This window comes from Monomorium pharaonis, chromosome 5 (genome assembly GCF_013373865.1).
Source record: "Monomorium pharaonis isolate MP-MQ-018 chromosome 5, ASM1337386v2, whole genome shotgun sequence".
NCBI lineage: Eukaryota > Metazoa > Arthropoda > Insecta > Hymenoptera > Formicidae > Monomorium > Monomorium pharaonis.
In genome coordinates this window covers 6,450,559-6,466,091 of record NC_050471.1, presented here as the reverse complement: position 1 = coordinate 6,466,091, position 15,533 = coordinate 6,450,559, and the positions used below count along the sequence as shown (strand labels likewise).

Sequence of the window (15,533 nt, the reverse complement as noted above, 5' to 3'; positions counted from 1 at the left end):
GTTCCGTTTGATGAACGGATTCCCGGGTGGATGCCGACGGAGAATATATACGAGGAGGAAAAATAATAAAAATAGCGGTCTCGGCTTTTTTTCCGACGTGAATTCGTCCGGAATCTCGCCCGAGCTACCCGATATTCTATGTCAGAGCTCGGAGCTGAAAACGACGAACGAACGAGTATGCGCTCGGTTATCGTTATCACTCCGTCTGTCATTACGCGGTGTGTTGCGCGGTATGCGGGGAATACTTTCGCGCGGGACACATTGAAGATCTCGAAATATGAGATAAGAAAAACCGCCGGTAATAGCCATTTCATATTGGGATTTAATATGAATGCAATGATTGATGCAGTGTAATGTATCACAGAAAAAACTCCTATGTAAATTCGTGAGAAGCATTAGTAATAATATGCTGATAGAAAAATATATGGCCTTTGCGGTTATAATTGTACAGTAAAATAATTGTAATCAGAAATACGATTTTTATAGTAACTATAATATTAATAATAATAACTAGATACTTATAGTGATGCCAATTATGAAAAAAATGTGCTATTAATTATACAATTTTAAATTATAACATATGGTTATTTTTTGTTATATTACTATTATTAAAGTAATAATTTTACAATAAAAATTATATTCTTGACTATAATTATTTTACTATGAAATTATAGTCACAAATACAACACATTTTTTAATTAGTATCGTTCGAAATATTTGGCTGCTATAAACAAATATAATAATAACAAAATTATGGCAATAACAAAACGTTTAATAATAATTATAAATATTTCGTTAATTATAATTATTTTACGTTTAGTTTGAAACTGTTTCACTTGAAGCTCTGGGGTAACTTTAACCAAAATTAGATTATTACAACCAAGCCTTTTTTCAGCGTAATAGTTTTAACACTTTTACGTATCTCTTCAATTATGTAATACTAGTAACATTTAGTTCAGGAAATAATTGGTAATAGCTACAATAACAGGAATTTAATTACTATCTCCCATAGCTGTTATTAATTGGATTTTGAATTAGCAGCCTGTAAATCATCAGTCACGTATTATACACGGCATTCTCTGTGCGCGCGCGTGTGTGTATGTGTGTGTGTGAGAGAGAGTGAGTGTACAGCTGCCGTCTCGGCTTTCCTAGTGTTTGTTGTACGGCGGCTCTTTACGATGTAACGTTATTCTGGCGGCAGCAGGCAGTTATGCATAAGGCAGGTCGAGGCGATACTACTAACATGCGATTCGAAGCGCGGTGCAACATGCATCAAATGCATGCTGCACACGAATCGCGCGCGCATCGATTTTGACAAAGATTCATGTTCAATACGTGTTGCATCTCGAATCGCATCGCAGATTTCACACCGTGCTTGCTATGACGTTTGTATGTCGCGCTTCCATTATCAGATGACGCGCGGCTTTGATAAGACTTTTCAATCTTTCCTTGAAAAATATTTATGCTATTCTTGTCTTATTAAGTCTTATCTTATCAAGTGAACAATTAATTCAAAATTAATTCGATCGCTAAACAGAATTCGTACTTTAAGTTGAGAGGGATTTAAAAGAAATTATTATTAGCCTTATTAATTTATACATATAATTTCAAACATTACAAAGTATTTATCATCAAGTATTATTTGCTTCTTTTTTTTTCTATTAAAATATGAGGTGAAGGGCAACACATCGAGCCTTTTCTATTAAGGGCAATAAATACGTTTACGGTGTTCGCTTTCACCGATAACCATTTTTAGCCGGCTCGGCTATATTTACTAAGCGTGTGAACCGTGATGCTGCAACCGCGGCAGACATGTATATTATTCCACGGTGGGGGTTCGACGATACCCCGGAGTGGCCACTGAGTGTCGAGTCGTGTTTATGGCGAAATCGGTTCCCGTCGCTGCTAACTCCATCATCACCAGTTTTAGCATAAATATCATTATGGTCCCGGAGCTGTCACCATGAGCGACAAGCTAATCCGGCTTTTGATCAAATACTACATATCGCTTTCTTTCGCTCCATTCGAGCGTGAATTCTCCCCCAAAGATAATTTTTTCAATCCTTTTTTTAGAAAAAAAGAAATACCAAGAAACTGATTTAAACAGAATAAATAAATGCAGCGGTAAAAAAGAATTTACTCTTAAGTTCGAAATAGAGGCTCGTCATAAGTATTTAAACTTTTTCCTAACTAAAGTAAGATATATGAAGGTTTAGTATGATGTATAAATCATTATGTATCTTTTTTAAAAATCAATTAAAAAAAAATTATTATAGCAATAGTTTGATATGGAAAGAGTGCCACAAGCTATCAATTTTATCGGAAATTAAATGTGCTATATATAAAAGGATATGGTTTTGTTTTTCCGGTGTAACCGCGATTATTCGTCGGTGGCGTGTATGATGCTCTTATTACTATCCTATATCTAAATTAAGGGAGGCGTTAAGGAAGCCGCATGCTCGCCGCGGTTGCCGCTTGCGAATGCCGCGGGACGTAAGTTCGAGGCTGAAAGAGTCGTCGCTCCGCGAATACATGGCGATAAATAAATTAACTGGGCACTAATTGACAAATTGCTAATCCTCCGGGCCATTACACGCGCCCGCAATGGTAACAAATGCGGGCAATAACGTCGGCGGACCGACACCGTGTACGAAATACGGAGATCCCTCGTAGTTACATTATTTGCGAAAATCGACCAGGATGCGCCAAGAGGCCACCGATGCTAATAAAATTAATATATAATTTGATAATAAAACAATTAAAGACAAAAATAAAAATAAAAAAAGTACAAGTTCAAACCGGCGCAATAAATAATATAAAATCAGTAATATGAGATACCTAAGTAAAAACAGTCGCATATATTCGAATTTGATCTCTTGCGTACACACAAAACTTCGTTGTTTATTACTTTTTAATTGAAACAATTTTAACAGCGATTCATAGACCCAGCCTCAACTTTTATTAATAAAATCCGGAGTGAGTTCAAAGTATTAGTCTCAGGACCTTAACAGAATGGCTGATTTAGACAGAGAATAGTTATTATATATTACAAAAATTTAAAGCATGAAACATTGTAAAATATATAAATCAGCTGTTCTGCTAAGGCCTTTAATCTCTATGCTTTGACAACATATTGGAACTATACAGTCACTTCGATTGCGTGTTGCGACAAGTTAAGTCTAAGTAACAAAGTGCGGGAGATTATTCTTTCCTATGGGCTTCGTTATATACTGAATAACCGTAACACGTTTTGCGAAACTTTCCCGACGATGCGCACTCGCTGCGGGCGGAATCGTCCAATAAGTCGACTGTTTTCCTACTCAAGTCTTCGTTTTTCCGACTGCGAGCCGGCGGGTGGTTTATTGGCCCCTTCTCGACGAGAAGGCTAATGTAGCGCCGCTGACAAATCAGTGTTCTGCCAAGAACCCTAAGCAAGAACAACACTCCTTCGTCTCGCTTTCCCATACCATCCATCGAAAGCGTGTTTATGGACCTCCGACGTGATGGCGCCATTCTCTCCTGCGAGAGAAATTAAGTCTATCATTCACAACATTAATAATGAATGAAGATGTGCAACGAATGACGATATCGGGGAGTAATAAAAATTTTCAGTTATTTTCTGATGATAGACTTCTCTTGAATTTAAAACTTATTTGTGTCTTACAGAAAAAAGAATTAATGAATATATAGTTTTAAACATTAAAATTGGAAAAATTAATATAAGAAAAATGTACGACTCTTCTATTGAAGTTAATACTTTTTCATTAAGATCTGCGAATAAAGTTGAAAATTGAATTTATTTTTAATCGTAGTAGCAATTTTAAACAATAACATAATTTTACACACACATTCTATATCGCATATGCAGCGTATCTACGTACGTTCTGATTACATTTTCCTTTTACTTTCTGTATCGCACATGGCTACCTCGTTCCATCCGTATTTCATCAGTTCGACGATCCCTGGTGTATATCGCGGAAGTGCACGGTGCAGACAGTTCATCGATGCCATCGTGTTTTGCAAAAGGCGCGATGAAAGGAATCGCGATTCGCAGAGAATTGTAAAACGTGCCTGCAAGAACGCGTTTTGCACGCGTTCTTGGTACTCGTACCTTTTCTCACCGAATCGAAGGAATGAAGATGAAGCCGACATCAAAACTCGATTAGCGAAAGCCCGCTTTCGTGAAATTAAACTTCAAGATAGAAACGAATCCTTTAAAAGGATTTATTCTTTTGAAAATATATATCTGTTTTAAAGCGAGTGCTTCAACTGTGTAGTTATCAAATTACAAATACTTAATTTAAATGTGAATGCGAAAAAGTTTACGTAAGAGAAATGTGATTTTGACAAGTATACTATTATATTCATTAGAAATTATGAATTAATCGCAAAACTTAATATTCAAATATAAATTATATATTTGAACTACAAGGAGTCATATTTAATATAAATTAGTTTATGTATATTACAATATCAATATATTAATAAATTTTCAAAACGATAAAAATATTTCTAACATCATGAACTAACAAGAAGAAAAAGAAGGGTTATATCTTTTTTGTTGCACACTCGATTATTACTTGCTAACTTGAAATTGATGACAATATCAATGTGTATAAAGCTTCTTCCCAAATCTCAAAGGTCATAAAGTTGGAACAATATTTTCATTTGACATTTAGATTAGAATCTGGGAAAGAGAAGATTGATTCTGAAAGCTCTTCTCCCTAGAGATCTTATGGATCCATCTCTATGTTCGGTTAGCGAACTTTCCGTTCGCGACACTCTAGGGAGGAGTGTCGGACCGTTGATAACGATAAGGACAACCGCGCACTACATTTGCAATCGTATTCGTGAGAGACACGTTGATCTAGCAAAAAAAAAAAAAAAAACACGAGTGAACGTTGCTCTCTGAAAGTTGCTCTCATGCGATTTAACCTATTATTTTTTGTCACGAGCTCAATTCTGATGTCAGTACGAGATTGTCCAATTCAAAATTGATTGAATAAATTTAAAAGTGTCACTTTATTATTGCTAACTATATAAAAAAATATCAAATTTTATCAATGTCTAATTTTTTAATTACTTATTAATATTTCCTGAGAATAAAAAAAGTATATTTAGTATTTTTATTTTGTATAAGACAAATTTCACACACAGAAGCAAATTTAAACATAAGACGATTAAATTTGCATGCTACAATTATATTGTTTTTCATTTTATTTTTTACATAGATTTGTATTTGTTTTTTATACATTCATATTTCTTTTCTCTTTTAAAAAGATATAATTTTTCATAATATTCAATTTTTTATGATTTAGATTACTCTATTTAAATAGTATATATGATAGTATTGTAACATGTTACTTGTTTCTAATTAATTTTAAATTTAATGTTATATAATTATAAAATTTACAGGTGCAAATTTATATTATAGTAACAGAAGGTTTTGCGGGCTCTGACGAGCAAAATTCGATAACAAATACTACAAAATAGAAAGGTATGTTTACTATGTAAAACTGTGTTCAGTTATAAGGATGCTGACACTGCGAGCTTCCACTACGATATTTTCCAAGTTATTTTCGTTGCATTCGATAGGTTTGATATGATATACACTGGCACAATCATATTACTTTTTTCGCTTTGTCATTTCCCTTTCTCACAAATATTTGCAGAGATTTAAAAAAAGTGTATTAGTTTACATCATCTGTATTGATAACTTTTACTACTATTTTTATCTCATTTATCTTTTATTTTGTCTATTCTTGAGATATTATAAAAATTTAAGAACATTTTATTGTCTTTCACAAGAAGAAAATTAAATTTTTCTTTCCTCAAAAGTCTTTTTATTTTATAAAGATTGAACAATAACCTAGAAAACTGATGAAAATGCAAACTTTCTACTTTCTATCCTTTGATTCTTTGATCACCGAAGAATGACGCTGTTGTGCGATTAGCAAGTTTCGCATACGTTCTTGGACTTGGCTTTACTTGCCAGCTTTCTGTCATGAATCACACAACAAGCTTCAGGATCGAGAGGAAACTTTTCGATCCTACAGAATATACAAGGAACGTTACGAGGATGCGACCCTATGACCCTTCGAGACTTGTCTCCTTGTTTCCTTGTCGAGGTGTACTGAGTTTTGGAGGATTACTAAAGCTGCAAAGGATTACCCAGGCACCTGAGAAATGGCTGATGTGACTTAACGTGACATCGAACTTTTCACCTTACCTTTGGAAAAGGTTGAGACAGATTTTAATATTTGATTATCGAACTTTTCTTTCAAAAAGTTTGTTTCTTTACATTATAAATAAATAAATAAATATATATATATATATATATAAAACTTTTTTGCATAATATTTAAACACATATAAAATAAAAACACTCTTATAAACGTCCTCGAAAACAATTGTGTTTTTAACATTCCACTCTAATACGCGTTTTTAGAATTATATTAAATATCATCAAAACACACATACACATTAGATAAATTTTAAGAACTTATTAATAAACAATGCAAACTAAAAACATGATTATATCAAATTGATATTCATTTTTAAGTAAATATTTCAAAACAAAAGTTTTATATTAATTTTCTCTTATCCAAACATCATTCTATCATACGTGTTAAGTGCATCGTTTATCGGATTGTGCAATACCTCGTGAATTTTTTATCCACAAATAAAAGACAACCCGAAAACAAAATTGCCATACCGGTTTTTCCAACACGCGTCACGTAATCCTGCATTCTGACGGGCGAGCAAGCGCGTTCGACCGCTCCTCGGAAAAAGGGACGAATCGAAATCGACAAATATTGTCGTCACGTACCGTGTCGACGATAAGTCGCGATCGTTCGATCCGTCCTTTCCTCTCTCTCTCTTCCTCTCTCGACAAAGAAATGTCCAGGGTGCAGGGTCTGCGAGAATGGCCGAAAGAATGATGAGATTTTGTCGCCATCAGAGAAACACCAGTGGATCCGCGCGTTCTCGCAGTCATTCGTCGAGAACGTGAGTAAATATTGATACACGTGATCCGCGATCATGCGTTCGGGATAAACGAACTACGGATTATCTCTATCATGTATATACTACACTGATTTTATGACCACATAATGTGTTACCATATGTATAGTTCCATTAATCATTAAAAAAAGATTTAAATTATCCCACAACAAAAATGTCGGTCATCTAAACGATCGCAGATTTATATTCGATTACAGATTTTAGATGAAAAATTCTGTTTAATTAGATTTTAATTCGTTTTTGTAAGCCTAAACTCTTATCAGTGATAAAAAAATCTTATTTATTTTATAAATCAAATTAGATTTTCTGCAAAAATAATTAGATTTTAATTATGTAAGAAGAAATTAAAAATAAATATTATTGCAAAAATATTGCAATTGTTATTTTGAAATGTTTTCTAAAGACAGTGGTATAATAACTTATCAAAAAATATTTCTATTATTAAAATTTACGAAGGTTTAGAAAGTTAAATTTATATAGTGTTGCCAAGTATATATAATAATTATCTGATAATATAAATACAAAATTATAATTTTATAAAAAATTATGTCTTTCTTTCTTCTTTTTTAATATTGTATTATTTATGATATAAAAAATGCGTTTAAATAATAAAAAATATAAGCAATTTGAAAATCTCATCGATAAACCGCAAGTTTTCTACCTTTATTATACTTATTAGAACCAGCATTTTTGCATTCTCAAAAAATTAAAAAACTGTTGAAAATTTTATAATAAAGTACATTAATATTATTCAAATTTTGTTCTCCAAAGATAAATATTTTCCGCAACGCTTGGGGCGAAAACCAATGGCAATGACGGCTGACTGATGGAAAGCGTCAGTCTGATCTTTCTCTCTCTCTCTCTTTTGTCCAACCTGAATATTGGATATCAATAACAACAGGCGAGACTGATATCGAGAGCTTTTGTTCGTCCACTTCATTCGCGAATAGGTATGACCGCGGTGGTTCTGTTCTTTGCTCGAGGACAATAACGTCAGATAACACACGCTTTTTCTATATCGCAGATGTTCCAGATTAAACAGAGAAAATGTCATTTGTATCGATGCGTCTTGTTGGGTCATCTATTGTTAAAAGAGCTTCTATTGTTGAAAGATCACAAAGAAACTTTGATCTTTGTTTAATTTTATTCGTAGAACGCTAATTTGAAGCTTGATTATTTAATAACAATTAAGGAAAGAGAGGGAAGAGAAGAGAGAGAAGAAAAAGAGGAGAGAGAGAGATAGAGAGAGAGAGAGAAATCGTGAGAAAGTATTATCCAACAAAATTCAATTTATTTGTTGCCGAGAAAATTTAGCGCATCGTCTTCGATTAATTTATTACGTCAGCAATTCTCTCGTTAATCCTTTGATTACGTCACGAACGCGAAAACTAGAACACTCTGTTCATTCGAACGGTAATAGAAAACGTAACTTGCTTACGGAAATGGAAGAGGAATACTTGTCGGATGAGAGCAATTGGAGAAAGAGCGAGGAATTCGGAGCGTCAGCTTGGAAAGAGCTATGGTGGCCCGAGTAAGTTTGTAATAACCTTGCCAAATAATGAACGGCCGAGTGGAGATGAAGGCGGAATGCAACATTTATAGTGTTTCGGAGTTATCGCCTCCGAAGTGGAATGGATGCTCTCAGTAGCAACAGCAGCAGCGCGCGACTCAATTCATTTAATATTGCGCTTCGTGAGGTAACTTTATTAAACGATATCGTCCGACTCGTTTGACAGTGCGAAAGAGATTCCTGAGGAAGAAATTTGTCTTTGAGAACATGTAATTTTGCGCGATTTCAAGTAGGATAAAACCAGTTACTGAGTTGATAGAACAGACTGCGGCACTTCAGAAGTTAAACAACGAATGTGTGACGAAGCGGACTCTTCTCACTAATTGTTATCATCAATTCGTGTTATCGTATTACTTTCGTTCTTATCACAATATAAAATGTTAACGTAATAATAATTGTAATTCAAATTAGCCTTCTTTTTTTATTTTTACGATCTCTTTGCAGGTATAAAAGTATCAAATTAAAGAAATTTCCAAACTGAAGTCTCTTCCTCTAAAATCCTTAGAATATTATTCGAAATCTCAATTCATCAACCGATCCGACAGATGATTGCCTTTGCGTAGAACATGCGACATATTTCATTTATTCAGTCAGCCGTTCTATTGGCAACTGGACTTCATGCGATGTCGCAAGAGGCAGACCACTTCGTAGTCCGCAGACAAGCAAGCGCCAGTCCTCGGACAATATATCACGACTCGACTATGAGTCGTAAATGCGGAATTTTCGCAAAAACGGCGAACGCTCGCAAAATGTCTCGGAACTGCGACGGCTACACAGCCGGTCGCTATATTACGTTATATGCTAGATGTAATATTGCTCGAGTCCGTAATAAATCGCGGTGGACGGCGGGGCCAGCATAGTCCGCTCTCGCGAGTTAACTCAGTTAATCGGGAACTTTGATCTGCGATTCCGAATGGCCGGCTGGCCGGCGAGCGCTTCAATTTCTGCACGGTCGGGCTTTTAGAGATTCCATTACAATTACGCGCGCGATGGCGGGGATCAATATTTAAATTCCTAATGGCAACGATCACGATGGACGCGATCGCGAAACGCGGGGTGTATCCTGATGAGGCGCGTCGAATTTCGAAGCTCATCTTCGGAGTGCGCTCTTTGGGGAGGTAGCGAATGGATGAGGCGAATGCACTTACTTGATACACACGGAAGTGTGTTATCACAGCCGGCGAGCCGTGGAGAGCACGACTGAAAAAGAGAAACCATAATTAATCAAGGTAAACTGAAAAATAAAAAAGACAGAAGAGAGAAAGTTGTAGAAAAACTGTATATAAGGAGTAATAATAGAATGCGCGAATTAAAAGAAAATAGCAAAAGATATCACGTTAGATGGAAGGTCCGTTTTTTTTTGCTTTATTGTTATTATTGTTGCATTAACGCGGAGAAGGAAGTAAACTAACTTTTTACGGTTCTGACAATAATCGCATAAAGATGAGATTTGTTAAAAAAAAAAAAAAATGCAAGCGGATAAAGTGCAGGAGAAGGGTTTTTAAATTTGACAAGATGCACCGAGCTCGAACGAAAATCAGTTCGAGCTTACAGCAGCAGATTTTGCCGTCATCAGTCACTCGCTCTGTCTCGATGAGACAAAAAATTTTTAGATTACAGATGCATGGAGACACGCCGGAAAACCGGAGGGATGATATTGCGACATGACAAAGGCTGCGTCGCCGCGTCGACCGGTAATAAAGACGGCGAATTAAGGATCCCTGGCATGTAAATTGCCGCTGATATGATTTACCGGCAATTTGAATGAAGAGCGCGCGCACGGGCCGTAATGTCGGTTAGCATAGATTTGAATAAATTGCGAGTTACTACGACGTCATTAAGCGCGGCGAATCTTTTTACAGACTACTTGTACGCGCGAGCACTCCGCAGTTATTATCGACGCCGCTCTGCCGTCGTCGGAGGCCTCCGATTACGAAACGAAACGGAAATCATACGCGAGTCCGGTGAACGCGCGATATTTTATTATCTGTTAACATGGGCTTCAGCGACCTCCCGACGGATCCGGGTGAGATCGATTTTATCGGCGACATAATCTATGGATTACGTGAATTACGCGCGCACGCGCCTCGCGTTATTTATTATATTGCATATATATGTTTTATATTGCATGTAAATCTGGGGAATAGTAATAATCAGATTACACGCGCAGTAATTGCATATTATTCGGGATATCGAGATGCAGATCGGGAATAATTCGAACCCGAATAATTATCAGGAGTTCATTATCCCGATTATCTCGTTTACAATTTATACTATATAAATCCTGAGGTAGCAACGACGCGAATATAATCTACGAACATAATTTGCGTATATTTCGCGATTTTTCAAATAATGCCTGGCATCTCGTATTTTATATAATCTGTATTATATTACATTTGTCTTTCTAGTACTTTTCAAGATATTTTGCTCGAGAACACAAACACGTGTATGCAAATCCGTTTTATCTCATAAAATGCAATCGTCTTTGTAAATCGTGGCCTCTGAGAGCCTACCGTTGTTGGCCTCGCTTCAGGGTTACGTAACATGCTGCTGACGGGAGATTGGACCGGACAGACGGACGGAAGCTAGAGTTGGCCGTGGTGGAATTGTGCGTGGATCAATAAATCGCGCGTGGAGACGTCGAATGGCGAATAAAGGGAGTTCTCTCACGACGGACGCTGTACAACGACGACATTTCGATGACCGAAATGTTTCGGCAACTACTTCGGTACGACGACGCTCCGATCGGCGATTTGCGCAATGATCTGTTTTAAGCTCGGGCCCAGTTTAATCCTTCTTACGACTCGTCCCGTAAATCGATTAATTCGCGAACGCCATTACGAAACTCGGGATTGGAATTCTTCGAGTAATACCAATTATCGTCTGATCGGCTCTTTCCTGCGCGCGCGCGTAACAATCGGATTAAATTAAGGGTGCGGATCGATCGGCGGAGTATCGAGGCAGGAAATAGGGTTTTTAGTAGCATCGAGATCTACGTGGCAAATTAAAAGAACGATAAAAACATACATAATAAATAAAAAAACCCCTTGGTATTCATCTCTCTTTCTCCATATAAAAATCTGCCGCACAGAATTCTACAATCATGGTTGGCTGTTAACGGTAACATAATTTACAAATCCTTGATTATGGTACGGGTTACAAACAAAATTTTTTGCACTCTCATATGTGGAGAAAATTTTTTTGTTATGCAAGCCAGTAATCAAAGAAAGCTTGGAAGAGAGATATAAGCGCGTAGAAAAAAAAAAGATCAAATGTGTTCATCGGGAAAAAGACAAGCCGCACTCACATTTCGATAACTGAGATGCACGTTTTTGTAACGGAAATATTTGTATAATTTTACGTAAATAGCTCCTAAGTACTGCAATTTTCCTACGAGATGCTTTGAAGAAAAATATCGCTGCAATTTTCATACGCTCGAGCATTATAACACAATGCGGTCGCCGTATTGTGGGGACATGCCGCAAACCATCTTATCCGCGATTGTCCGGTGGAAATCGTAACGAGTGCTCGCGGTCATTTTGTGAAGCTTAAAAACCAATTAGCTGTAATCCGCCGTGTTTTCACGTGAACTCGGCGCCGCGCAAAGACACGCCTTAATGAGCGGGGGATACATATTCGTGGCCTCGACGATCGTTAGAGGGATAAAGTTCGGTGCACAGTCATTTTACAAACATACGCTAGTACAAACTCAGGAAAACAACAGGAGGAAAACTCAGAGAGGAAGGAATTTGCCTCTAAAAATGCAAACTGTACATTTTTTTTAAATTCAAGTGTTTAGTGCCTTGTATTTTTCAAATTATTGTTTTAAATAAAAATTTTCTATGTGTAAATAAAAGAGAAAAATATGCCAAAAGAAAAAACAAAATTAGAATGTAAAACATCTATTACATTGCTGAGCCCGAAGAACAAATGCAAAATAAAAACAATTGCAGCAACTGCAACAAACAAATGCAACAACAATGCAGGATAAAATTGTGCAAACATGATACAATTCTGAACAAAATAAAATTTTCGAATTTGGTAATTCTCATTGTGTCAACTATCAGTTGCTTGTTAATCTCACTGCGAAAAATGTTGCGTAGAACGGTTTCTTTTTAATGAAAAAAAAAAATACTTTTTTTTTTGTTCAAAAGTACAATTTCAAAGATGTTCAAGTATTTCGATACAGATCAAAACACAAATATATATTTGAATAATATTTAATAATAATATTATAATATTTTTCTTCTTATATTAATTTTTCTTCTGTCATTAAAAAGTAAGTGCTGTAAAAAAATAGCTTATCTGTGAAAAATACAAACTGTATCATTACGGCACATTTTCAAACACTTCTCTGAAGTAACTAATGACTTTGATCACATCAACAATTTATTTTTTAAATTCATGCATTAACAAATTCAAATTACAAACTTTTTAATTACACTGAAATTTAAATATTTGACTGTATTTTATGTGAAAAAAATAAAAATAAATGTTAAATAAATGTTTAAAATTATACTTTATTCTATAAATTATGTACTGCAATGTCACAATACATATGTATGTACATACATACATATAATATACATGTACATGTACTATATATATGTCTATATACATAATGTACATAATGTACGTATACATGTACTATATATATATTATATATGTCACACCCTCTGTACACCTCTTTCGGGTCAATTCCTCTCAATTGCAGTTTCCGCCTGTATCCTTCCCGGATCCCCGCGGAATAGCGTGCGCGGAGCTACATCACGTTGCATTATTCGCTTTTGCAGTCAACATAGCTCCACTCAGCTTCATCCAACCTCGTCGACGTGCGGCATAACGGATGTTTCGACCCTCGTCAGGAGCATTACGTTATTCGTGTACGTATTTATCACTGTATTCCGATGGGAAGCTGCAACTCTTCCTTCGAATACATGTAACAGCACAATGTAAACTCGATATATCTATGTTTAATTCTCGTTGGAACACAAGAGAAACCCCAGAAATAATGCTTTTTTTAACGTACGTGATTGATATGTGGTTGTAACGAGCGATGGAATGTCAGTTCAAATGGACACTGATGTAATATTTATCATTGAAAAAACAATGAAATGTACAGAAAAATAAAATATCATTTTTTACAATAAAAGCGTCATATTTTTTTCTATAGTAAAAAATACTTTGAAATAAGTGAACAATTTTTTTCCCAACTACAAATATTATTAGGTTTATAAACAATATTAATAAAATTTAAAACTTTGTCTTTTAAAAGTCGACTTGAAGATTATGTTGCATTTAAATTTAATATTGTATGAAGAAGGCATATCTCTCTCTCTCTCTCTCTCTCTCTCTCGTATGTATTATGTGAGATAGGTAGGCAGCAGACAGATTAAGATTAATCCCAAAAGACTATGCGGCAAAATAGGTCGTAAGGGAGATGTTACATTCGATGCGAATAATAACGGCGTGAAAGTAAGCACGGCTGATGAGGCAGAACATGACGAGAAGAACGATAAGTTCATCCGTCTCATCACTACTTCATTTGCATGGGAAAGGGATAGAGCTTGGCGCAGATACCACCATGCCAGACCCAATGCTACGCAACTGGTCAACCAAACGGCCGGAATTCAATTACGCGAATGTAGTCGAATGCGACCGCTAACTCGAACCCCGAGACAAGCGAAACCTAATAACCAAACAATAGAGCTTCTATTGCGTACAGAGCCTCAAGGCTATCTCTGGGATATTAATAAATATATATATCTCTACTATGGACTCTCTTTAGGTGATACGCGATAGTTACAATATTATAGTTATTAAGCTTCTAGTAGTATAATCCTTCTAATAGTATAATTCTAGTAGTATAATTACAGGTAATTAAAAAACTTTTACAAAAAACTTTATTAGTCACTATAATGTAATTGTAAATCATACACTTTCTGTATAATTTTTTATGTATTAAATAATACATAACACACCAAATAAAAAAAGAAACAGATTAAATTATTTGAAAAACTTTTGTTTTTAAGAAATAAAGATTTGTATATCTATCTATATATATATATATATATATATATATATATATATAAATGTAAATGTTTGTTCCTCATCTAAGATCTCCGTAAGTTTTTCACTGATTGCTTTGAAATTTTGACACAACGTTGCATTCGTAACCGGGAGTGTTCTTATGGGGTCTGATTTTAGAAATACGTGTGTTTCAAAAATAATGGCCATAATTTAAGTGTAAGAAATAGTTTTTCATTAATATTATTGAAATTTTGATACATTGAGACGGGGAGAGACCGGGGGAGACGGGAAGAGACGGGGAGAGACCGGGAGAGACGGGGAGAGACCGGGAGAGACGCAGAGAAACGGGGAGAGACCGGGAGAGACGGGGAGAGACGGGTAGAGACGGGGAGAGACCGGGAGAGACCGGGAGAGACGGGGAGAGACCGGGAGAGACGGGGAAAGACCAGGAGAGACGGGAGAGACCGGGAGAGGCGAAGAATGTTTCTATTGTGTTTAAATTAAGGTAATAAGAAAAATTAAGATGACTGTTATTTTATTTAAAAAAAGGAATTTATTTAAAACAGTCTTTTGAATGGATTTCTAAATCCATGGCAGCTTTCAGAAAAAAAAGTTAGAAGTACGTGAATATTAGATTTATTAAAGATAGATAAATGCTTATTCAAAAATAAAATAAAGAGCAACAGTAAAGTAAGGTTCTTGAAAGTTAAACAACAAAAGCAAAGAAAATTTGAAAAAAACGTAGCATAAGAATAGAGAGCCACAGCAACGCGTGGCAGAGCATAGCTAGTAATAAATAAAATTATAAACATATTATTTACATTCTAAATTGTTTTGTTCAAAAGTAATATCATCTTAAGATAATTTAAATAATGATATATTTTGATCTTATCTAAAATAATTTTATTACA

General features: G+C 35.4%; 1 long non-coding RNA gene across 1 annotated transcript; it reads right to left on the bottom strand.

Annotated features, from left to right (window-relative positions):
* Nucleotides 1–1,581: 1,581 nt before the first annotated feature.
* On the bottom strand, nt 1,582–13,080 carry LOC118645680. Its single transcript, XR_004963364.1, has 2 exons — nt 9,741–13,080; nt 1,582–3,519 (listed from the first exon to the last, which is right to left on the bottom strand). It is a non-coding gene; the product is annotated as an uncharacterized LOC118645680 (long non-coding RNA).
* Between the last annotated feature and the right edge of the window lie 2,453 nt (nt 13,081–15,533).